The sequence below is a fragment of the Leptonychotes weddellii genome, chromosome 10 (assembly GCF_054177405.1).
Source record: "Leptonychotes weddellii isolate Sample4059 chromosome 10, ASM5417740v2, whole genome shotgun sequence".
Taxonomy (NCBI): Eukaryota; Metazoa; Chordata; class Mammalia; order Carnivora; family Phocidae; genus Leptonychotes; species Leptonychotes weddellii.
The window spans coordinates 84,827,111-84,850,954 of NC_138378.1; the positions used below are offsets into that span (position 1 = coordinate 84,827,111).

General features: G+C 34.0%; 1 pseudogene; it reads right to left on the reverse strand.

Moving 5' to 3' along the window:
• Positions 1–6,933: 6,933 nt before the first annotated feature.
• The window catches only part of LOC102725553 (Y-box-binding protein 1 pseudogene), a 28,007-nt pseudogene continuing 11,096 nt past the window's right edge, over positions 6,934–23,844 (reverse strand).

The following is a 23,844-nucleotide window of genomic DNA, read 5'->3' on the forward strand; positions in this document are numbered from 1 at the left end:
ACCTGGGGAGATTTTAACAATCTCAGTACTCAGCACCACAAATCCATTATATCAGAACCTCTGAAATGTGACCCAAATATCATTATTTGTTAAACTCCCATGTGATACTAAAATTTAACCAATGTTGGAAACCACTCTTAGGAGGGGGATTATTTTCCAAATGTGGAAACTTAATTCTTTTCTCCTCCAGTTTCATTGTATCAAATGGGTTTTTAAGGTAGGTAAGTCTTGTTAAAATTTCAAGAGATTCTGATGTTAGACGGTTTGAGGACCACTTTGAGGAAACCACTGTATTATTTATCCTGTGTAGCTCATTGCATTGGATTTAGGGGACTCTCTTAATGGAAAGACTAAGAGAAAATTTTTAAACAATATATATTCTTCTCCTCCTATTTTTCAAATAAAAACCTGAGAGGCACCTGCTTGGCTCAGTTAGTTAAGCATCTGCCTTCCACTCAGGTCATGATCCCAGGATCCTTGGATCAAGCCTTGGGTTGGACTCCCTGCTCAGCTGGGAGTCTGCTTCTCCCTGCCTCTCCCCTCCACCCCCCCAGCTTGTGCACTCTCACACGCTCTCTCTCTCTCTCAAAAAAATAAATAAATAAAATATTTTAAGAAAATAAAATTAAAAAAGTAAAAAATAAATAAAAACCTGAGATTAGGACCTTCCCATGACTTATACAAAGCTATTCTACAATATTTGTGAGAGAGATAGTACTAGATCTTTTTAGTTAGTGCAGTTGAATGCCCTAGGTATGATACTATCCTGACATTTTCTGTTCTGTTTATATACACATAACTCTGACTTTTTACAATTATGTTATTTGTCTAATAGATTAGTTATTTTATTCAAATATCTTGTTCTAAAGTTGTATTAGAATTATTTATTAGAAATGGTACCATAGCGGGGGCACCTGGGTGGCTCAGTCGTTAAGCACCCGCCTTCAGCTCAGGTCCTGATCCCAGGGTCCTGGGATCGAGCCCCGCATCGGGCTCCCTGCTCATGGGAAGCCTGCTTCTCCCTCTCCCACTCCTCCTGCTTGTGTTCCCTCTCTGGCTGTGTCTCTCTGTCAAATAAATAAATAAAATCTTAAAAAAAAAAAAAGAAAGAAATGGTACCATAGGGGCTCCTGGGTGGCACAGTTGGTTAAGCGCCTGACTCTTTGTTTGGGCTCAGGTCATAATCTCAGGGTCTTGAGATCAAGCCCTGTGTTGGCTCTGTTCTCAGTGCAGAGTCTGCTTGAGACTCTCTCTCCCTCCCCCCAGTTCCTGTTCTCTCTCTCTCTAATATAAATAAATAAATCTTAGAAAAAAAAAAAGAAATGGTACTGTAACACAGATTACATCCTACTCGTCATTTTGCTTCTAAGAGGCTATTAATGTCTGAGGTTCTTATTATTGAATAGCGAATGTTTTTACCTAAATGGTGCCATTACTTGTTTTGCTTTGTTTTGTTTTTAATCTAGACAACAGTGTAAAATAAAGATATTTTCACTTGTTACTCTACAACTCTAGATGATCTGTGAAGATCTGAGGAAATATTCTTTCTTGCATAAAAAATGTAAAAAGCTACCATTTACTGAGAGCCTAATATGTGTCAGGTGCTTTAATGCATTATCTCATGCAATCATAACACAATTGGTATAGATAACTTCATTAACTTCTCTGTTTATTATATTACAGTTAATAAGAGGTTAAACTGGGATTTCAATCCTAGTCTACAAAACTCCAAAGCCCGTGCAATTTCAACTAGATATCACATCCACCATATGTTTTAATATGGTCTTTGATTATGAGAATATAGACTGAGTCTTCATCCTAAAATAATTGAGCTGACAGGAAACTCAGAGATAATTCTTAGATGTGGACCAAAGGTGTGGAACATGGGAGGAAATTGCAAGATCACTTAGCTAAATTTATGTTAAGAATAGGGGTGTTTCACTAATTACATTTCTAAAGACTACTGAGCTGGTGATTTGTTGCCATTATCTTCACATTTATATTCCCATGCTTTCTGAATGATGAGCATGATTGCTGTGGAGTTGGTGTTATTTTGTGGGAGGAAGAGACTTCAAAAGCAAAACAAAACATATAATTCCAAAAAACAATTTTTGTTTTTCCCAACTTTTGACTACAATTACCATCCTAAAAATTTGAAAGAATTTTACAGAGAACACTGATAAACATATCACCGAGATTAATATTTTACTACACTTGCTCTATCATATATCCATTCCTCTACACAGCCATTAATCTGTTATTTTCTATACATTTCAAAGTAAATTTTTGCTAAATACCAAACATACATGCCATTAACTAGAGTTCAATATCTGTATTTTACTTTTATTTATTTTTTTAAGGATTTTATTTATTTGTTTGAGAGAGACAGAGCACAAGAGAGGGAGGGACAGAGGGAGAAGCAGACTCCCTGCTGAGCAGGGAGCCCAATGCAGGACTGGATCCTGGGGCTCCAGGATCATAACCTGAGCTGAAGGCAGTCGCTTAACCAACGGAGCCACCCAGGCACCCTGTATTTTACTTTTAATGCAAAATCTACATACAGTGAATGTACAATTCACAAGTGTACATTCAATGAGTCTAGAAAGATGTATGCACCTGTTTAACCTCAAACACTAGCTAATTACAAAACTTTATCATTGTTCAGAAATTTCCCTATGCACCCTGTCAGTTACTTTCTGCTCCCATCCCTGAGAGGCAATCATTTTGTCCTCTTCCTTTTTCCCATAGAATTTTTTTCCCTCTTCCAGAATTTCATATTACTGAAATCACACATTATGTATTTTGAAAAAATATTTTTTCATAATATAAGTAGTATTTTTTGAGATTCATGCATGCAACTTAGTATGCTATTTATACGTTTATTTAAAAATTGCATGCTATTTGTTTTTTTAGTATTTTCTCACAACGCCCTAGATTATGCTGGATGTTTTATGTCCTTTATATTTCCATTAAAATTTTGGTTTCAGCTTGTAAGTTTCTATGAAATAAAAGACTATTTCAATTATAATTGTGATTGCATTGAATCTATAAATTAATTGGGACATTTAGGATCTTAACAGTATTGAGTATACCATTCTATGAGTATGACTTCTTTTCCTATATATTTAGTCTTTTCTAATTTACTTTATCAATATTTTATAATATTCAGTGTAGAAGTCATGGACAACTTTTGGTAAATATATTCCTGTTTTATATTTTTAACACTATTGTTAATGGAATTTATTTTTATTATTTCCTATTGTTTGCTATCAGTATCTGAAATACAGTTTTTAATAATATTAACCTTGAATACTGTCACCTTACTAAATTCAATTATTAGATCCAAAAGTAATCTTGTATATTTCTTAATACTTCTATTAACCAATCATATAATATTCAAGTAGAAATATTTTCCCATATATATATGATAAATATATGTAGTATGTATTTATATATATAATTATACATATATAATTATATATATGTAAAATCTTCACTGGCAAATGCCTTCATAAAATTTGCATTTATATAATAAAAAGGATATTTAGAGGGGAAGTATTTTATATTTACCAAGATAATTATTAATTTTAGTGTTCTTCATTCTTTCCTGAAATCTGAGTTATCCTATTTCTTCTCTTGGAAGAATTTTCCTTAGAATTTATTGTAGTGTGCGTCTGTTAACTACAAATTCTCTTGGTTTTCTTTTTTCTGAAAATGTATTTTGCCTTAATTCTCAAAGGATATTTAAACTGGATTTCAGATTTTGATTTGACATTTAAATTGTTCTCAGTGCACATAATGAATCCACTATCTTCTATATTTCAGTTTCAGATGAGGAATCAGTGGTTATCTGAATCATTTTTCCCCTACATGAAATTTGTTATTTTATCTTGGCTGCTTTCAAGATTTTCTCTTCATCTTTGTTGTCAGCAGCTTTAATGTATTGTGGTAGAGTATTTTGTTTGTATTTGTTCTGCTTTTATTTGCTGAACTGCTTACATCTATCTATTTTTTGTATTTCATCAAATTTGGGAACCATTATTTCTTCAAAAAAATTTTGTTCTGCCCTATTCTCTCCCTCCTTTTCTGTTAGTTCTATAATTAAACATCTGTTATACATTTGATATTGCCCAGGTTCCTAAGACTCTGATATGTATGTTTTTTTCAATAATTGATCTCAACTCTCATGGAGACTATTATTTAGTTAGGAAGAAACCAACACATATGAAACTAATTATATATATATAACTGCTGTACACATAAGAAAAAAATCTATGAATATCATGGAATGTCTGTACTGTCAGCAATGCTGTTTGCTGTTGTTTTTGTCTTGTTTTTAGTATGTGGTTTCATTGTTGAGTTACTATGCTGACATTGTTGCTATCTTTTGAGGGTCACACATAAACAATGTTTTATTTTCAGAGAGACTGTTTCAAGTACAAAGTTGTTCTTTTTTTTCCCATTTTCAGATGGTATTTACCCACACTGTGCAAAAAATTTTTGAAAATAATTTAAATTATTTCAACCAATAAGTTTTTATATTAATTTAGAAGGTGAAATCTCTGAAATAATCTATTATTTTTATCTTAACCTGTCATGCCAGTCAGCTTTCCATTCATTTGCTCACAGGCTGCTCATTATATCTCATTCAAATCAAAATGGGTTGTTTTGTAATAACTCTTAGGGCTTTCTCAGGATATTACATTTTCTAGAAATAGTATTTTCCTCACTTCAGTTTAGCTTGTGCATGGGCTAAGAGCAAGCTTTTCTCATTTAGAAATATGCTATGCATGAACAAAACTATTAATGGGGATGGTGTCATAACTAGGCTGGTAATGTGAAGAGGTGTTTGCTGTTTTTGAGGAAAAATGCCATATTCAATTGGTAGAAGTGTACACAGCTGTGTTTGGGTTCATCAAACATCTCATGATAAATGTCTGAGGTTTGCTTATTTTCCAAGTGTTTTGCCACATGTATTTCCCTTTATTTTTTAGGATGGAGAGAGTTTCAAAAGGCCCATATGCTGCAAGTTGCCATTTCATCTGTTTATCAAAATAGATGCGTAAGTAGGCTTTGCTGTCAATAAATTATGTTGAATGGGTTTATGGCCTGTTTTTCATTCTTCCAGATAACAAGATAGCTCAGAATAAACATTCCAAAGCCAGAGGATTCAGGCATCATTGCCAGGATTTTCATATATCCTAGAATGTTTCAACTTACTAAATGTTGGAAAATTTCTTGGTCGCCAAGTCAAGTCAGTTTCCTAGTTGTATCATGTCTGCAGCTCTTCTCTGTTTAGATTAGTTAACATTTTTTTAAACAGAATTTCAAGAGAGAAGCAGACTGTTTCTAGAATCCTCTCTTATAAAATTCTAAGTTGAACTATGAGTCACTGATCAATCAATACTTTCCTAATCTTCAGTAATGACCATAATCGGTCCTACTTATAATTGAAGGTTTGTGATTTTAGAAACATTGCTTAGTCTTGATTGTGGTCCTTCATCATTCCCCTACTTGACTTTTTATCTCTTGGTTAAAGCTCAAAATTTAGCTAATTATTGAGAAGTTGCTTCTTTTCCTGAGTTTTCTTCAGTTTAAATGTTTGTCTATCTTGTTGGATGCTATTACTATGAATGGCTTAGCTTTTAACAATTATTTAAGACCTTCATTAAAGTTTGTTCACTTTTTAAAAAAAAAATTTTTAAGATTTTATTTATTTGCAAGAGAGAGAATGAGAGACAGAGAGCATGAGAGGGAGGAGGGTTAGAGGGAGAAGCAGACTCCCTGCTGAGCAGGGAGCCCGATGTGGGACTCGATCCCGGGACTCCAGGATCATGACCTGAGCCGAAGGCAGTTGCTTAACCAACTGAGCCACCCAGATGCCCAAGTTTGTTCACTTTTAAAAAAAATAGTTGCTAATTTTTTTCTTTCTTTTTTCTTTTTTTTACTAACATATATTATTTGTTTCAAGGGTACAGGCCTGTGATTCATCAATCACAGACAGTCACATCAATCGCCCTTAACAGCGCTCACCATAGCACATACCCTCCCCAATGTCCATCACCCAGCCACTCCATCCCTCCCACCCCACCCCCCACTCCAGCAACTCTCAGTTTGTTTCCTGAAATTAAGAGTCTCTTATGGTTTGTCTCCCTCTCTGGTTTCATCTTGATTCATTTTTCCCTCCATTCCCCTATGATCCTCTGCCTTGTTTCTCAAATTCCACATATCAGTGAGATCATATGATAATTGCTTTTCTCTGATTGACTTATTTCACTTAGCATAATACCCTACAGTTCCATCCACATCATTGCAAATGGCAAGATTTCAGGTTTTTTTGATGGCTGCATAATATTCCATTGTATATATACACCACATCTTCCTTATCCATTCATCTGTTGATGGACATCTAGGCTCTTTCCATAGTTTGGTTATTGTGGACATTGCTGCTATAAACATTGGGGTGCACGTGCCCCTTCAGATCACTACATTTGTATCTTTGGAGTAAATACCCAGTAGTGCAATTGCTGGGTCTTAGGGTAGATCTATTTTCATAAGTTGTTAATTTTTATTACAAATTAAAAATTAAGTTCTTAAAAATCTCAATTTGACCAGATATGAAACAATTTTAAAAAGTTTAAGGGTGTGTTGAGAAAAAAAACAGGCTTAAAAAAACAAATAAATACAACATATTTGCCATTACCAAGAAGAGACATATTTAGGTAGAATAATTGAAAAACAACCATGCTGCATAGATAATGCAGATAGTCCTAGTTATCTGGTCAGTGGGCAAAAAGCAAGCACTCACAGTTTACAGTTCCCATCAATAGTTCATTTCTTACTGCTGGAATTTCACATTCATTTCTCTTTTGTTGGATGACTACACCCTAAGCTGGATGATGATAGAGATAGTAATGGTAAGCCAGCATTTACTCAACCCCCCACCCCCACCCCACTTCCTGCTTTGGGAGTGGACACATTATCAGCTGGTAAATGCACTGCTTTGGTCTCTTTGACATCTTTTATGGTTTAGGGTTTTCTGAGTGCCTGTGCAGGTAATTGAAGTTGCCGAGGTACTGACTTTGAAGTGGCTGCTGACATTGGGTCTCATCCCCTTGATTTTCCGTATCTTCTTCATTGCTGTCCTTCCTCGGCTATCTTAGCAATGAGGACCCCTGCAGAATCGGGTCTATAACCCCCATACATATTCTGTCTCACTGGTCTACCTTGTTCTCCTGCACCCTGGTTGTCAGCTCCCTCCATCACCTCTCCCTGTACATTAGGGTTGGAATACTATAGTCAACACCCATGGGGTCTCTGCAGGTAGAAAGGTGGCAACCATTACCTGAGGTAGGATAGGCACTGTTGGGCCTGGCCTTCAAGAGTACTCTCTGTTCCTGCATTATTTTCCCCATGATCACTATTCTGGTTATCCTAATGGCAATTGCATGGAGGACCCCTGGAATGTGGATATGGATAATGTCTATAATGGTGACAGTCTGCTACATGTTTATTGCCTTAAACTGGAACTCCACCAGGATCAGTAACATTTGCTGCCTCTGCACCCTTTTCTCCTTCAACAACATCAAACTCCAGTCTCCCCATCTCCTACACTTCTGGGGTTATTCTTTATGATAGCCTGGTGTACAAATGCATCTCCCTTGGTATATTTATTGATGAAACCATATTTGTTTTTTACACTGAGCCATTTTACTGTCCCCAAAACCTTAGTTGCAATGATCTTCTTGTCCCCACCTGCAGGCACTGCCTGTGTGTGGTCCCCTGGACTGCTGTTCACTGTGGTGCCAGGTTTGGTGTCTGCATCTGCTACGGGCTGCTGCTGGGTCTCAGCCTGGCTGCTTATGGTTGCCTTGATGGTCACTGGGGCCGCCTGTGGTAGCTACAGCTTTTCCAGGGTGTAGTAGAAACTAGGCAGGTGGCAGGGATGGGGCTGCTCCAGGCTTTCTGGGGTCCCCACTCTCTATTACCACTGCCTATCAAATTGAGTGGCTTAGCTTTTAAAGTTAGGCACTTGTGGATTTAGACTGCACTTCTTCCTTATTTCTTATATGCCTAATTACTCTTCTGTAAAATGGGAATAAAATGGCTATTTTTTTATTATGAAAACAAAATGAGAAAATTAACATAAAACTCAGTAGGGTTGCCGTGAATTTGAAATGAGATAGCAGATAATAAATATTAGTTTCCTTAAACTTCCTATGAAAACTTAAAGAAATTCAATAGAAAAGTAACTTTAAATTTTAACTTTCAATTATTAGCATCATTAGCTCCTTATTTTGACATTAAGAAATAAAAGTGAAAGAGAAGGGGCATAAATGAAGATGTTGAAGGGCTAACATGAAATATCAAGTCAGTATTACAGATGTACATGGCAAAAAAGAAAAGACGATTAATAATTTCAATTGCTCAACTCAAATGTGTGGGTCTTCTTATCACACAACCACTACATCTTTCATGCCAGAGGAAGAGATACTCAGATTTCCAGAGCTGCTTCTAATTTCATCACAAAATGAATCCCATTATTATTTCCATTTCTGATTTAATTTAGAAATTAAGGGGGGCCTGGGTGGCTCAGTCATTAAGAGTCTGCCTTCGGCTCAGGTCATGGTCCCAGGGTCCTGGGATCGAGCCCTGCATTGGGCTCCCTGCTCTGCGGGGAAACCTGCTTCTCCCTCTCCCACTCCCTCTGCTTGTGTTCCCTCTCTCACTGTCTCTCTCTCTCTCTCTGTCAATTAAATATATAAATAAAATCTTTAAAAAAAAGAAATTAAGTAAAAAATAAAATATGATAGAATGCAGCCAAGTCTTGAGTCACGGGGAGATTCACAGTCATGGGGAGATTCTTTAATTATTTTTTAAAGATTTTATTTATTTATTTATTTGACAGAGACACAGCGAGAGAGGGAACACAAGCAGGGGGAGTGGGAGAGAGAGAAGCAGCCTTCCCGCTGAGCAGGGAGCCCGATGCGGGGCTCGATCCCAGGGCCCTGGGATCATGACCTGAGCCGAAGGCAGACGCTTAACGACTGAGCCACCCAGGCGCCTCTAACAGCATAATTTTTCTAATTAACAAAAATATGTAGAGCAAATATAAAAATCTACCAAATATAAATATAGATGCATTATAAAAATCCAAAGTAAGTCCAAAGATAGAAAGTACTATATTTTTAAGCAAAAATGGAATGAATTAGATAAGATGGAAAAAATAATGTCCAAAAACACTGCCTTTGAAAAAATTTATACACATTAATAAAAGTACAATGTCGGAATGGGCATTAGAAAGGCTATTAAACTATTTGTTCCCTAAAGAGGATCAACATATGCTGTTTTTATACATTATTTCTTTCAAAGCATGGAGAAAGTGATATAGTATATCATTTATATATATATAGCACCAGAGCATATAAACTTCTTCAGAATTTAAGGGGGAAAAATGCTTGATTTTCCACCTCATTTTTTTAAAGATTTTATTTACTTATTTGAGAGAGAGCACAGGTGGGGGGTAGGGGCAGCAGAGGGAGAGGGAGAGGCAGACTCCCCGCTGAGCAGGGAGCCTTATGCCAGACAGATCCCAGGGCCCTGGATCTGAGCTGAAGGCAGATACTTAACCAACTGAGCCACGAAGGCACCCTTGCCATCTTATTTTATTAGCTGAAACTAAAATCAGACAATACAGTTGCAAGAATACGCTCAGAACAACTTAGTTTTAAGTTTAGATGCCATGATTTTAAACAGAGTATTAGTAAGGCATGTGACAGGTAACTATTCATTCAGAACAAGCAGGACTCTAAAAATGAAGACCTCAAACACTATTAGAAAATATATTACAGACTGAGGAAAAATAAGGATACCTTAATAAAAAAAAATTATCTATTGCTCACAATGATTGTAACACAACTGTGCCTTTATTCTCAATTACAAAGTATTTGATAAAAATATAAAAGGAAATCAGAGCTGTTTCTGTTAGTAGCAAGATACAACTTTAATAATCATTTACTTAGCTTAAAATCTCTAGCTGATGCAGTAAAATTATAACAAACAATATATATACTTTTAAAAGGTGAATTATCAGTATCTTGCTATCATATAGGTTTTCTTAGACTAGACAACCTAACAGAATCAACACAAAAATACTAAATCATAAAAAGATCCACATGTGGGAAAATTTCTTAAAATGCATATATAAAATGCCATAGATTTTCTATATCAGGAAATAAACTGAGAAGACCAAGAAAAAAAATTCTCCAATATAATAAATGGTAAAGTCAAACTACTTAGAAATAAACATTAAAATATACATAGCAATTAGATTAAGAAAATTACATAAACATTAGTAGGCCCCAAAATATCAACAAATATAAGTTAATAGTATATTACTGGGAAGAAAGCATTAATAACAAAAATATATCTGGTATTTTAAGCTAAGTTTAAGATTAGTAGAATTCTGATAAAAATTCTAATAATCCTGGGGGAAATAAACTATCTCTCTAAAGTTTATTTAACAAAATGCTAAAAATTAAAATTAGTGAAATTAAAGAAATGTGAAGGGGAGCAACAGTCTTACAACTTTTGATTGAAACATTACTAAAATAACTTTGGAAACCTGTGTCCCTTCTGTAGATCAATGAATACCTAAATTATTTCATCAAACAGGATACTTTAATTTGTGAAATACTATATATATTTCACAATAGAATTATGAAGTCACTACATTAAACACAGCTAAATGAATTTCAATTCCATAGAGATTTGAAACTCAAACTTACTATTGAAAACAAAAGAATTTGAAGAATTTCTTTATGTAGTGCATTTTTTCCTCCTTAATCTTGTAGTTTTTCTTCTACCTCTCTCACAGATATGCTAATTTAACACATTCCTATGTTTGAAAGCTTTTAAAAATTATCTAATATACTAGGCAACAAAAATATGTACATTGACAGACCCATGTATATGTATGTATAACTTATATGTATATATAAATCATATGTAATATTATTTTAACATGATATTATAATATATTATCTATAATGTATTATAGATATAATGCCTATAATTAAAAGGCCCAATATTCAAAAGCACTTTATGCATTTAGTTAGCACACTTAAAAAGTACACATTATGAAAAAAATATTAATGTAAAAATGTTAGATTTTACTTAAGATACCTCTTTAATGATGTATACCTAGATGAATATTATGTCATACTAAAAGTGGACAAACTCTAACATCAGTTTGATTTTTTGAAGCTACAGAAATGCCTTGTTTACATAATTAAAAATAAGAGAATAGAACTTCTGTAACAGCAAAACACTCAATATTTGAATTTATTCCAAAGACATGACACATATCACATAGGTCATTAAACAATTTGGATGATGAATAACTAGCTTAAAGCTTGATTAGGAGGCTTCAGTTTTATTGAAAGAAAAAAAATCATACATGTAAAATGATTTTTCATTTCTTAGAATCTCACATTCTAACTTTTTAGGAAGAGTACAATAATGCTTCACCAAGTTTTACCCAAGGTCTATTAATTTCAACCATTAATCTTGGTGTGCAGTGCTCCTGAACCTTAGCTACACAATGAAATCACCTAGAGAGCTTACAAAAAACACTGTAGTCTGAGTCACATCCCCAGAGATTCCGACTAATTATTCTAGCAAACAACTGAGGAGGTGCAATTTTTAAAAACTTCCCCAGTTATTCTAACATGAAGCCAAGGCTGAGAATTGTTACATCCCTTGTTTTTAACCAATGCACGCAGAAAGGTTGAGAAAATTGGGATATTGATTAATTCAGTATATCTTTGCAAATGTCATAGTTGAACAAAATTTTTATTTTAATATATTTATAAATACTCTGATATAGAGAAATGTTAAATAAAGCATATTGTCCATTCATATAGTATATTATTGTACAAAAATTCCAAGTGAGGGAGTTCTCATCTTTAAGGATTTTTTTCACCTTTTCCTAATTCTACAATTTCATTTACTTGAAATGTCCACAGTAGTTAAGACACATTGTAGGTTAGAAAGAGAGATGTTTATCTCCAGTGGCTGTCCCACTTTGTTCATCTATACCTAAGGCTATGGCCTTCAAATATTTTACAGCACTTGTATTATAATATCTCTAGACGGTAACGTTTCACAGTAATTATCAACAGGGAAAATGTCTTAACAGGGAAAATGCATCACAATGCTTCAAAGCCCTGTTTCAACAACACATAAATCACTGATATAGCTAACTGATCTGTTTTACTACTGGTTTCCAGTTTCATTTATATTTAGAAAAAAATAAGGAATGAATTGTTACAAATAATCACCAAATATTATCTTTTTATTATGGTAAGTACTACAAGAAACACAAGCAAGAACAAAAAATAAGTTGTCTCTTTCCTCAAGCTCCTTAGATTCTAATAGGTTTCTCTAAAATACAATCAAATAATAATAGTGTTAAATAAAAAGTGGTGAAGGCTTGTATTTCTACGAATTTTGTGGGCTACCAACCCAGAGCAATTATTTTCACTGATTACATTTCCAAAGGAATGGGATTGTATATCAAAAAAAATATTAAATAGGTAAAACTCTGAACTACATAGAACTGATGAGAGACACTAAAGGATTTATGAAAGATCCAAGAAGCCCACAGACTGACAAGAATAAACAAGCAGGATAAATAAGATGAAATTTACATTGTGGTAATAATGAAGAACACTAAAAATAAGACAGATTTTACAAGCTGCCAGAACTAAAAGTTTACCTAAGAAGGGGTAACAGTTTGACAGATGACTTCTCTTCTGTCACAATGGGTGTGAGAAGACAGAAATATGACAGTGCCCATGTGCTGAGAGCAATAACTGTCAGCCTAGATCATTATAACCAGTGAAGGTGTCTTTCAAAATGAAAGTGATATAAAGACATTTTCTGACGGAAATCACTGTGGCATGCCACCCACAGATACTCTCTAAAGAAAATTCTAAATGTTGTGCTAATGGGGGGACTTGAGTAAGAGGAATAAGGGAAATCACACAGTGTGTTAAATATAAATAGGGAACACTAAATGTATATTAATTGCATAAAACTATATTAGTGGATTGTGGAATCTATATGAAAAAGGAAAGAATTAAAATGCACACATATTAGCATGCAATTGCTGATGGGGAAGAATGAAGTTAAAAATGTTCTAAAATCTTTAATTTTTCCAGGACAAGGTAAAATATATTGATTAGACTTAGAGATTGATTGATCAAGTGTGTATTTTGTAATGGCCAGGGCACATAATACAGGGTAGAGACAAAAAGTATAACTTAACAAACTAATAAAGGGATATAAACAGAAAGAATAAATAATAAATTCAAATGGAAGCTAAAATCTAAAAGAAAAAAAAACATAAAATAGATGGAATGTAAGCTTTAATTTTTATAACTAAAACTGATTAAATACTTCAGAAAAAAAAATTGTCATCACGGATTATGAATATAATCCAAACCATGCTGTTTATAAGAGACACAACTAGATAATAAAGTACCAAATGATTCATAGTAGAAGATGAAAAGGTACTACTAAGCAAATTCAAACCAGAAAAGCTGATAGAGCTATATTGACAAGACAAATAGGATGTAAGGCAAACGTAATTACTAGTTTAAAAAATTGCTCATTCTTATGACAAAAAGGTCCAATTACCATGATTACATAAATGTTCTAAGAGATCATTCACGTAACAGTTTACCCTCAAATGTAGAAAGCAAAAGTCAGAAATACCAGGCATTTCACTTTAACATACTTTTCTTAGCAATTGATAGGACAGGTTGACTAAGGTTAAATAAGAGTTATAGAAGACTTAAACACATTTTAAAAATCAACCTAATATTTGGGGTGCCTGGGTGGCAAACTCAGTTGAGCCTCCAACTCTTGGTTTCCACTCAGGTCATGATCTCATGGTCATGATCTCATGGTCCTAAGATGAAGCCCCACATTGGGCTCCATGCTCAGCGTGGAGTGTGCTTGAGATTCTCTCTCTCCCTCTCCCTCGTGCTCTCTCTTTCAAATAAATAAATAAATCTTTTCTTTTTTTAAATCCACCTAACATTTCTATATAGAACAATGAATCCAGAAACTGCAGAATTTAATCTTTTTAAATACAAGGATATTGATAAAATTGACTGCATATAAGGACTTCAAGAATCTGTGACACCAGTCTGTGTTCTGATTATTAATACACTAAGCTATAAATGAAAGGATTCCACGTAATTACATAATCAACATGGGTTTGAAAATTAATAAGCCTTCCACAAAATAATGTCTGGGTAGAAATAGATATCATAGTAAGAATTAGAAAGCATTTATAACTAACTATGGTGATTAAAATACTGCATATCAAAACACTTGGGAGAGAACTAAAGTGATGCTGAGAAGGTTATGCAGAGCCTTAAAAGATTATGCCTTAAAAGAAAAAAATGATGAAAATTAATGAGGTAACTCATTAAATGAATAAAAAAAGGGAGAAATAAAATGAGACAGAGTTCAATTTAAATATAAAATAAATATAAAATGGAGAGGAGAGAATCAATAAAATTAAAGTTAGATTTTTGAAAGACTAATACAATTGACAAATCTCTGGCAAGACTGAGTGCGAAAAAAGAGTAGAGAAGAGAGGGTGTGTACCCACACACATACATGCCCCAGAAGTGAGAAAGAATTACTAATTATATAAACTGAAAACTTTAAAGAATAGTGAGAAAATTTAGGGACAACTCAGGTCAAAAATTGTACTTTGAGAACTCGTACAAGAAGAAAATAGAAAATCTTGTACATAGGCAATATATTCTAAGAAGAAATTCAAACCTTGGTGGCTTCATTTAGCAAGTTTAACAAATGTTCATGGAACAAAAAATTCCATGTTTACTCATTCTATTCCAAAACATACTGAGGAAAACTCCACAGCTCACTTTAACAAGATAGCATAAACAATGCTAAACTTGGAAAAGAAGAAGCCAAGAGAAAATAATAATGCTTTAGTATAATTAAACTGCACACAGTATAAAAATAATTACATTTTAGGTCAGATAAGAATGTAAGAGTCCAAAACACTTGTTAGAAAAAAAATCCGTAAATGTGTGAAAAGGGTAATTTATTATATGCCAGATTTTGTGTTTATGATTTACTTAAAGTCTTTGGTCTCTATTTCTTCTGAATTGTCTTTTCTTTTACAGATGTGTTGATTCTTGTCGATTCTTATAAAATAGTGGCTATAAACTGTTTTTGCAAATATCTTCTCTCCTCTGTCTTTTGGCCTTTCATAGTCTTAATGGGGTCCTTAAATAAAGAGAGCTCCTGAATTCTGATGCAGTCTGATAAAGTAACCTATTTTTCTCTAATGTAGAGAGATTATCCTATTTTTTTGATTATCCTATTTAATAAACTGTTAACCTACTCTAAGTATATTAACATAATTATCTAAAAGCTCCATATTTTTATTTTGTATTTAGATTATTATTTTTATCCTTTATGTTTAAATCTATAACACATCTGGAATTTTTATGTTGTATGAAGTGGTGTAAGGATGATCAATCAGGATCAATGATTGTCTTTATGTGGAAAAGCACCTATTTCTGAAAAGTCCATCCTTACCTTGCTACAAAACATTTTCATCTTTATTATAAATTACGTGAATGCTGTAGTCTGTTTTCTCTGTTTATTTCCTCTCTCCTGTATTGCTCCATTTCTGTATTCCTTAAACTAAAAAACACTAGCATGATGTATGTTCATATTCAAGATTGTCTTGGCTATTTTTTGCCCATTGCATTGCCATATAAATAATGAAGCAGGGTTTTTTCCCCCTTTGCTTTACTGAAGTATAATTGATAAATAAAAATTATATATATTTAAGGTGTATAACTTGATATTTTGATATATATATTCATTGTGAAATAATCACCATAATCAAGCTCGTTATTCATCATCCCACATAGTATCCATCACTTTACATAATTACCATTTAAAAATTATTGAAATATAATTGACATATAATATTGTATTAGTTTCAGGTGTACAATATGATGACTCAATATCAGTATATACTGTGAAGTCTACTTGATATCCATCACCACACATAGTAACAATATTTTTCTTGTTAGATTTACTCTCTTGGTAACTTTGTAATGTGCAATGCAGTATTATTAACTATAGTTACCATGCTGTGCATTACATCCATAAGTGGATTTTAGGGGGGTGAAAATATTCTGTATTATACTTATAGATACGTGTCATTTTACATTTGACCAAACCTATATAATGTACAACAGTAAGAATGTAGGATGCGTGGGTTATGGGAAATCTTTGTACCTTCCTCTCAATTTTGCTGTAAACCAAAACTGTTTCAAAAACATAAAGTCTTCATAAAAAAAATTAAAAGCCGTGTCCTATTACTGAAAGATGGGAGAATAATTTACCAGCAGATGTCCACACCATAGAAAGCTTAGTCATCTTTCAGGGCTAGTCACATGTCTAACATATGTTGAGTACTCATATCTGATGATCGATTATTACATCTAACTCCTTCATCTTAGAAGAAATAAAATATCTTCCTTTATATCCAGAGAGGCTAGGAAGCATGAGACTTATTTTCTCTAATTAGAAATTGTACAAAATTTGTAAAAACTTAGACTGTACTAAATTTCAATTTGGATCCATTTTTTTCCCAGGGAGATGAATTTGTTAGCTTTTCCCAAGGTGACTGTAGTCCAGGATCCAACACTCCAAAAGACCTATTCAAATGCTTCAAAATTGGTGGGATAAAAATGAGATCCATAGACAAAATTAGAAGTACTTAAATAGTTGTGTGAATTTTGAAGAAATGGCTATTGGGGATATTCATCACTAAGCAATTTGACTTTAGTTGGCAGAACTTCATGTAAAATAGCATTAAATTTTGAGAAGCATAATTGTGTATTATGCATATTTATGAGTGATTAATAAAGTGAATTTAGGTGCAACAACTTAACTTAGTCCTTGGACAAATGGATTGATGGACTGCAATGCTATGATGTGAATTTATGTTTATTTTTACTACTTTCTTGGATGAAAACAATAACAATGGTCATGATAATGATGGCTATTTGTCATCAAGTCAAAAATTACGCTAAATACTTCGCATGTTTAATTAATTTTAATCTTTATAAGAATTCAGTGACTCAAGTGACCCCATTGTATATATAAAGAAGCTAAATGTCAAAGGCTTAGGTTAAAAAACTGGCGAGAGAGGAAGATTTAGTTCAGTTTCTACTCTGTGTCCAAATCCTCAACCTGCTCTTTCAGTTTATCAAGTCTTTAAGGGATAAGAGAGAGATGAGACAGTTTGTTAATAACTTGGATGGTAAGTAGAATCCAGACGGAGCTGGGCAGATGGGAATAATGGATTGAATCATCTAGTATAAATTTAATGGGAAAAATAATGATCCTGTATTTATTAAATAAAACAATTGTATAATACTTTATTAAATTTGATCATATAAAATATATCAAATTGCAGATATCTGAAAATATAATTTATGTAAATAACATAATATTTCAATTCTGGACTCTGATATAATCAGGTTGCCTGAAAGGCAGTACTGTATATATCTCATGTAAGAAGGATAAAAACACAAAACTGTATTTTTTTCTATCATTCCATACCACTTATTTTTGAGTTTAGTTCTGGACATCACAATTTTAAATAGTGACATTGACAAATCAGAATGTGTTCAGGGAGAATAATCAGCATAGAAAAGAAATCAATACCATATATATGAAAATTTTTTTCATTGATTAAAGAAGATTCATGAGGAAATTTATTTTTATTATTTTTATTTCATCTTACCTCTATTATTTGGAAGAAGGGTTGCACTTCATCTACATAGCCCCAGAGTTTTGGGACCAATAGAGTAAATATAAAGGATAAAAGAAATGTCAGTTTACTATAACAAAGAAATTTCTAATAGTCAAAAATTTCCAAATAACTAGGCCACTCTTGGATATTAGGGCTTTTCTTTCTTTCCTTGATGCTTTTATTTTATTTATTTATTTTTTGATGCTTTTAGTCAGAGAAAAAATATTCTTTCTTCAGGAAATACACTTAGGGATTTGTGCACAAGAAGTCATGCAACTCGCTTTTTGCATGATATTCCATTTTTTTAAGATTTACTAATGAAACATAGTTATATGATACAGAATCCTCTAGAAACAAATATGTAACAGCACTTTAACTCTTCCACCATCCTCTTTTTTTTTTTTTTTTTAAGCTGGTAAATCCAAGACCAGGTAATTGAGGGTTTTATTATCTGCTCCATCTTCTAAAGAAATCTAAATAAAGGGTATTTAAAACAGATAAAAATGAACGGCATATTACAAAAGCTGTTACACTGATTAAGATCACTGTGCTCCTTTAGCCTTTAATCCAATGTTTTCTTCTTGTTTTCAAGTGTTCTTTATCCTAAGGTATCCTGAACATCTGATAATTCTTACCAGCTACTGAAATTTGATCTTAGTTGCCCAATGCCTGTTGTCTTTAGATTTTCTTTATATCTTCTAGAATCTAAATAACTTGTTAGCAAATCTGATTAATTTAAGAATGCCAACAGGTTAATGAATCATAATTGATTAATATCACTTCTATACACATACTCAAGATTATTTTTTTTAAAAGATTTTATTTATTTATTTGACAGAGAGAGAGAGACAGCGAGAGAGGGAACACAAGCAGGCGGAGTGGGAGAGGGAGAAGCGGGCTGTCCACAGAGCAGGGAGCCCAACACGGGGCTCAATCCCAGCCCTCTGGGATCATGACCTGAGCCGAAGGCAGACACTTAACAACTGAGCCACCCAGGCGCCCCACTCAAGATTCTTTAAAAGAAAACTTAATCTACTGAAAGAAAAATTACAATGGAAATTTCAAGCCAGTGTCAGGTCTTGGTTAATTGTTAGACAAAATCTTTTGTTTTTAAAATCCCATCTTGAAGTTACCTGTTTTAACCGCCTGACAAGCATGGCTATACCAGTTGGTATTGCCTTCTATTAAGCAAAGGAAAGAGATGAATATTTTCAGTTCAGTAGTCAATCCTCCCTTTCCTATAATTTTATAGCCACTTCAGCAAGCAACCTCAAGCACCCAGCAGGAACCAAAGGCCAGAGTTCTTATCTGCATCTCGAGTACTGGACAGAAGAACCTGTCCTCAGTCAGCAGTTCAGAATTTATCCCCCGTCTATTTAATCCCAATAAATTTTATTTGTAAAAGATTATCTGACTTTTTGAATCAGACTTTTTTCCTGATTCACAATTTGCCACCCTCCCAACCTTCTGACCTTAACTTGGACAGGGCTAACAATGGGGAGACAGTTGAGAGCAGAAATGAAGCAAGGAAGGAGAGATTTAGCTCCCTTTCCTATACACTCATGAAAGGTAATGTCTGCAGATTTTCAGGAGCCCAGTCTCCGAATACTCAGCTGGAAATGTCTGCTCCTTGTCTTCTTTGAAAACCAAGGTCTGTTTTAGCACTGTGACCCTGTCATTGTAAGAACTTTAATTAGTATTGAGTGTAGCCTGGTAGAATCCTAAGTATCTTTGAGGCTACTGTAGTTCTATGATTCCCATGCTCCAGTGACTATGAATTAAGGACAATAACAACTTCAAGGTTCTTCTTTCTACTTTTAACTTTTCAAGATTGCCATTAGCTAGATTAATATTTTGTTCTTAACTGTTATATCTGTCTTTCCCCCTCCAAATCATGTCTTTCAGAAGACATGTATTTTATCTTGAACTAAATAGGGACATAGTGCTTCTGTTTCCAAAAATGTTTATTATTTGTCTAACCCTAATTTAATTTACTTTTAAAAAGTGGTTCTTCGTGGTCTTTATTAGTACTGCACTGTAACTCTGCTTCATTATTATGTTTGTGTCCCTTTAACAATGCTTTTATCTTAGCAAAGATCTTTTTGCAATCCAGACGATGGGACACAAAGCATTGAATAAATCTGGCTTTAATATTACTGGAGAGCTCCTCTATAGTCAAACAACATTTCACCCCCATCACAATGTTTATGGGAATGATTTGCAATCCTGTATATGATATAATTCTTTAACAATAGTCCAATAAAAAGGATATCATTATATGGTTGCACAAATGTCTTTCTCTTCAATAAAATTTTTAGTTATGTGAACACTCTATCTTTTAGAATGACTTACAAATAAAATTTCTACCTTGACTTGTGCATTAAAATACAGGGAGGGAGAGCAAAATCTATTTTTCAAAACATGGCCTAACCACCTAATGACTTGTTTAACCGGGCATCAATCTTTGTACCTGCCAGATCTTTTCTCTTTCCTTCAAATAAACTGGCATAATGCTGATTTGGTTCATATGTCAACACAAAATGCCCTCTATCCTAGAGAAATAATTATTAGTTTTTCCTCGGTGTGGTTTGAAGTGTACCTCTGGTCTTAGAGATGGTCCTTTTCTCCCAGAAAACAAACAAACAAACAAACAAACAAAAAACCTTAATCTGTTCCTTGCTCCTTCCTGCCCCATTTGAAGAGTGATAAAAGGAAAGCAAAGTATTTTCAGGAAAAATGAGACATACAGAAGTGTTCTTATATGTTTCAATGAAAAAGATGAGATTCTATCTAAGGGACAATTTTAAGTAAATTTGTTATGATGTAGGTTACTCCTTGGAGCTGTGCATCACTATTTTCTGAATCCTTATCTGAGATAACTCTTGGGCTTAGCCGTACATTGTATGGTCTTGAAGAGCAAAACTCTCTTTGTTCCTCAGCTCCAACATGCCATATAAATATACTTCAGCATCACTGGCCCCAACACAACAAATTTTATGCTTGCCATGTGCCTTAGTATATTTGGACTGCTGTAACAGAATACTGTAGACTGGGTGACTTATAAATGGCAGAATTTTATTTTTCACAATTCAGGAGGTTGGGAAATCCAAGATCAAACTGCTGGCAGATTTGGTGTCTAGTGAGAGCCCACTTCCTGGTTCATAGAAGATCATCTTTTTGCTGTTTCCTCACATGTTGGAAGTGGGTAAGGAAGCTCCCTATAGTCTCTTTTATAAGGGCATTAATCCATTTGTGACAGTTCCACCCTCATGACCTACCCACCTCCCAAAGGCCCCACCTCCAAATACCATCACAATGGCATTAGGATTTACATGAATTTTGGGGAGATACAAATATTTAGTCTATAGCACCATGTTTCTTAATGATATACACTTGCCTATATATCTGGCCATGGAAAGAGCTTCACCAGGGCTTTCAGCATTTCTAGGTTAGATCTGACTCAAACTGTTATAAACTTTCTTTTTCTGAAACCACACATGTTTTATTTCCAACTCATTAATGTCACTGGACACTTTCAAAAGACAAAGTTGATAGCTAGTGATTATTTTTAGAATTATTGCATAGTTTTTCTTTAGCTTTTTCAAATCAAGCATGTCAGCTAGGTTTTCAGTTGCATTGTCTGCCCTTCTAAAGATATTCTTAGTTTGGTAGAACTACTTCCAATAAGAAACAACGAAATAAAATCACCTCATATTCAATTTTCTAATCCCATGGTTTTAACAAGTATCTCTAAAATGATTGCTTTAGAATGATTAGTACTTACGAACTTCCTTAGAGTTAAAACAAACAAATCAATATAAATATAACTATGTTTTTTGATGTGTGAGATGATGAATTTCATATCTTGCTTAATGAGACTCTTTCACATGCATTTTAAGTGAAAAGTATATCAGTTGCAGGGGAAGGGGGTTTGCTTACTTGCATCAATCCTCAGATAGGCATTTATTCAGAGCTGCAAGTAAGTCAGTGCAATCTATGTGGGTAGCTACCTTACCTCCCTCCATAAAGGACACACACACACACACACACACACACACACACACACACATATTAAAAGAATGGAAGTCCTGTGCTAGAGTTTATTGGTTGCAAAGGTGTACATATACATACACAATCATACATGTAATGTATTTTTGCAATGCATCAGTTATCAGTTATTTTTTTATAATTACAAAAGAAGCAACTGCAATCAGACAGGTTATAAATACTAGTGCTCCCATTTTCTAGTTGTATTCTCTTCAGTAAATCTTATTACTTCTCTGACAATTTGGCCTTCATTTTTAAATGACAAAATTAAAAATTTCTCTCTTTACTCGCAATGTTATTATCAGGGTCAAATAATAAAATATATTTGTCAATACTCCATAGACTGAAACTTACTATATACATATTATTAAGAATCCCATATGAAAAATTTCTCTCATTGATTCCTAATGGCATTCTGAATATAAATTGAATGGGCCTTTCTTTTTCTACTACTCTTCCTCTGCCTTCTTCTCTTTTTCCTTAGTGCTTTCATACTGTTACTTAGTAAAAAATGACATAACACGCTCCATGTTTGCAATTCAACCTTGCAAGATTTGGCTGCCTTTGAGTCAGCCATGGACTATTAATGAATATATTGATAGCTTGACATTTCCAATCTTTTCCAAAACCTGGGTGCCTAATGTTAGTTGTCCTTTTTAATATAGGCAATAAGAGGTAAGTCCCTTATTAATTGAGGAGACATCCCAAACCTGGGTTAACCACCACCTCACAATAGGGAACTCAGGTCTTAATCTTTCACATTTGTTTCTCTGTTTGTCTCCATTCCTTTTAGAGTTCTGACCACTTGACAGGAAATGTTAGCCAGCTACTGCAATTACACATATCAAAATTACCATCCTGTGGTAACTGTCAGCTTAGTGCATTAGCTAAGGCTGCAATTACATTGTGACATTTGGCTAATTGTCATTCAAGCCCCAAAGTCAAAGATGCTGACTCTAAGTTCCAAAGCTGACCTTTTTAGAGGGAGCTAATTGGAAGTGTTCCTTTCCTTCCCAGGAACCTTCTATTTAGCATCTTTAAATAACCTACAAAAGCATTTACCAGCATTAAGATACATAATGCAGTGACTTCCACTTACTCTGATCCCTGGATCATATTACATTTATCACTTGATTTGAAGCATTAAAACCCTACCAGCCTTCTCTTCTAATCAATGGTAATTATTTCAAACAGATTTTAATGGATAATTCAATTATAAGTCCTTCAGAAACCTGCCACTTTTAAAGACAATGAAAACAAACAATAATAATAATAAAAAAAAAAACCACAAAATAAGAAGGAACAATGAAGTGCTGAGGCAGGACTATGAAGAACCCTTACAGCTAAATCTGAAAACTTATCATTTGCCATGGGAATTTGAATAATATAAATGCAAATGTTAACCTAATAGGTACATTCTCTTAGAACTCAGAACCACAAGTTGTTTTGTTGTATCATCAATGCAAAAAATAATTCATAGACATTGATGTATTCAAACTGAAAGCTCAGATTTAATTTTTTTTAAAGTGTTATTTATTTATTTGACAGAGAGAGAGAGAGAGCACAAGTAGGCAGAGAGGCAGGCAAAGGAAGAGGGAGAAGCAGGTTTCCCGCTGAGCAGGGAGCCCGATGCGGGGCTCGATCCCAGGACCCTGGGATCATGATCTGAGCTGAAGGCAGCCCTTTAACCAACTGAGCCACCCAGGCGCCCCTCAGATTTAAATTTTGATTCACTAATATTTCAGGATTTGTTTGCAGTGACTGCATAAAGTCACAATGGGTGTGTGTGTGTGTGAAATATGGATATTCAAGCCTACCCATTCTCTGTTGCCAGCACCCACCTATCTTAATTTGCAGACCTTTAAAATAAGTAAGAAAGGTAATAGTTTAACAGACAAAACAACAGTAAT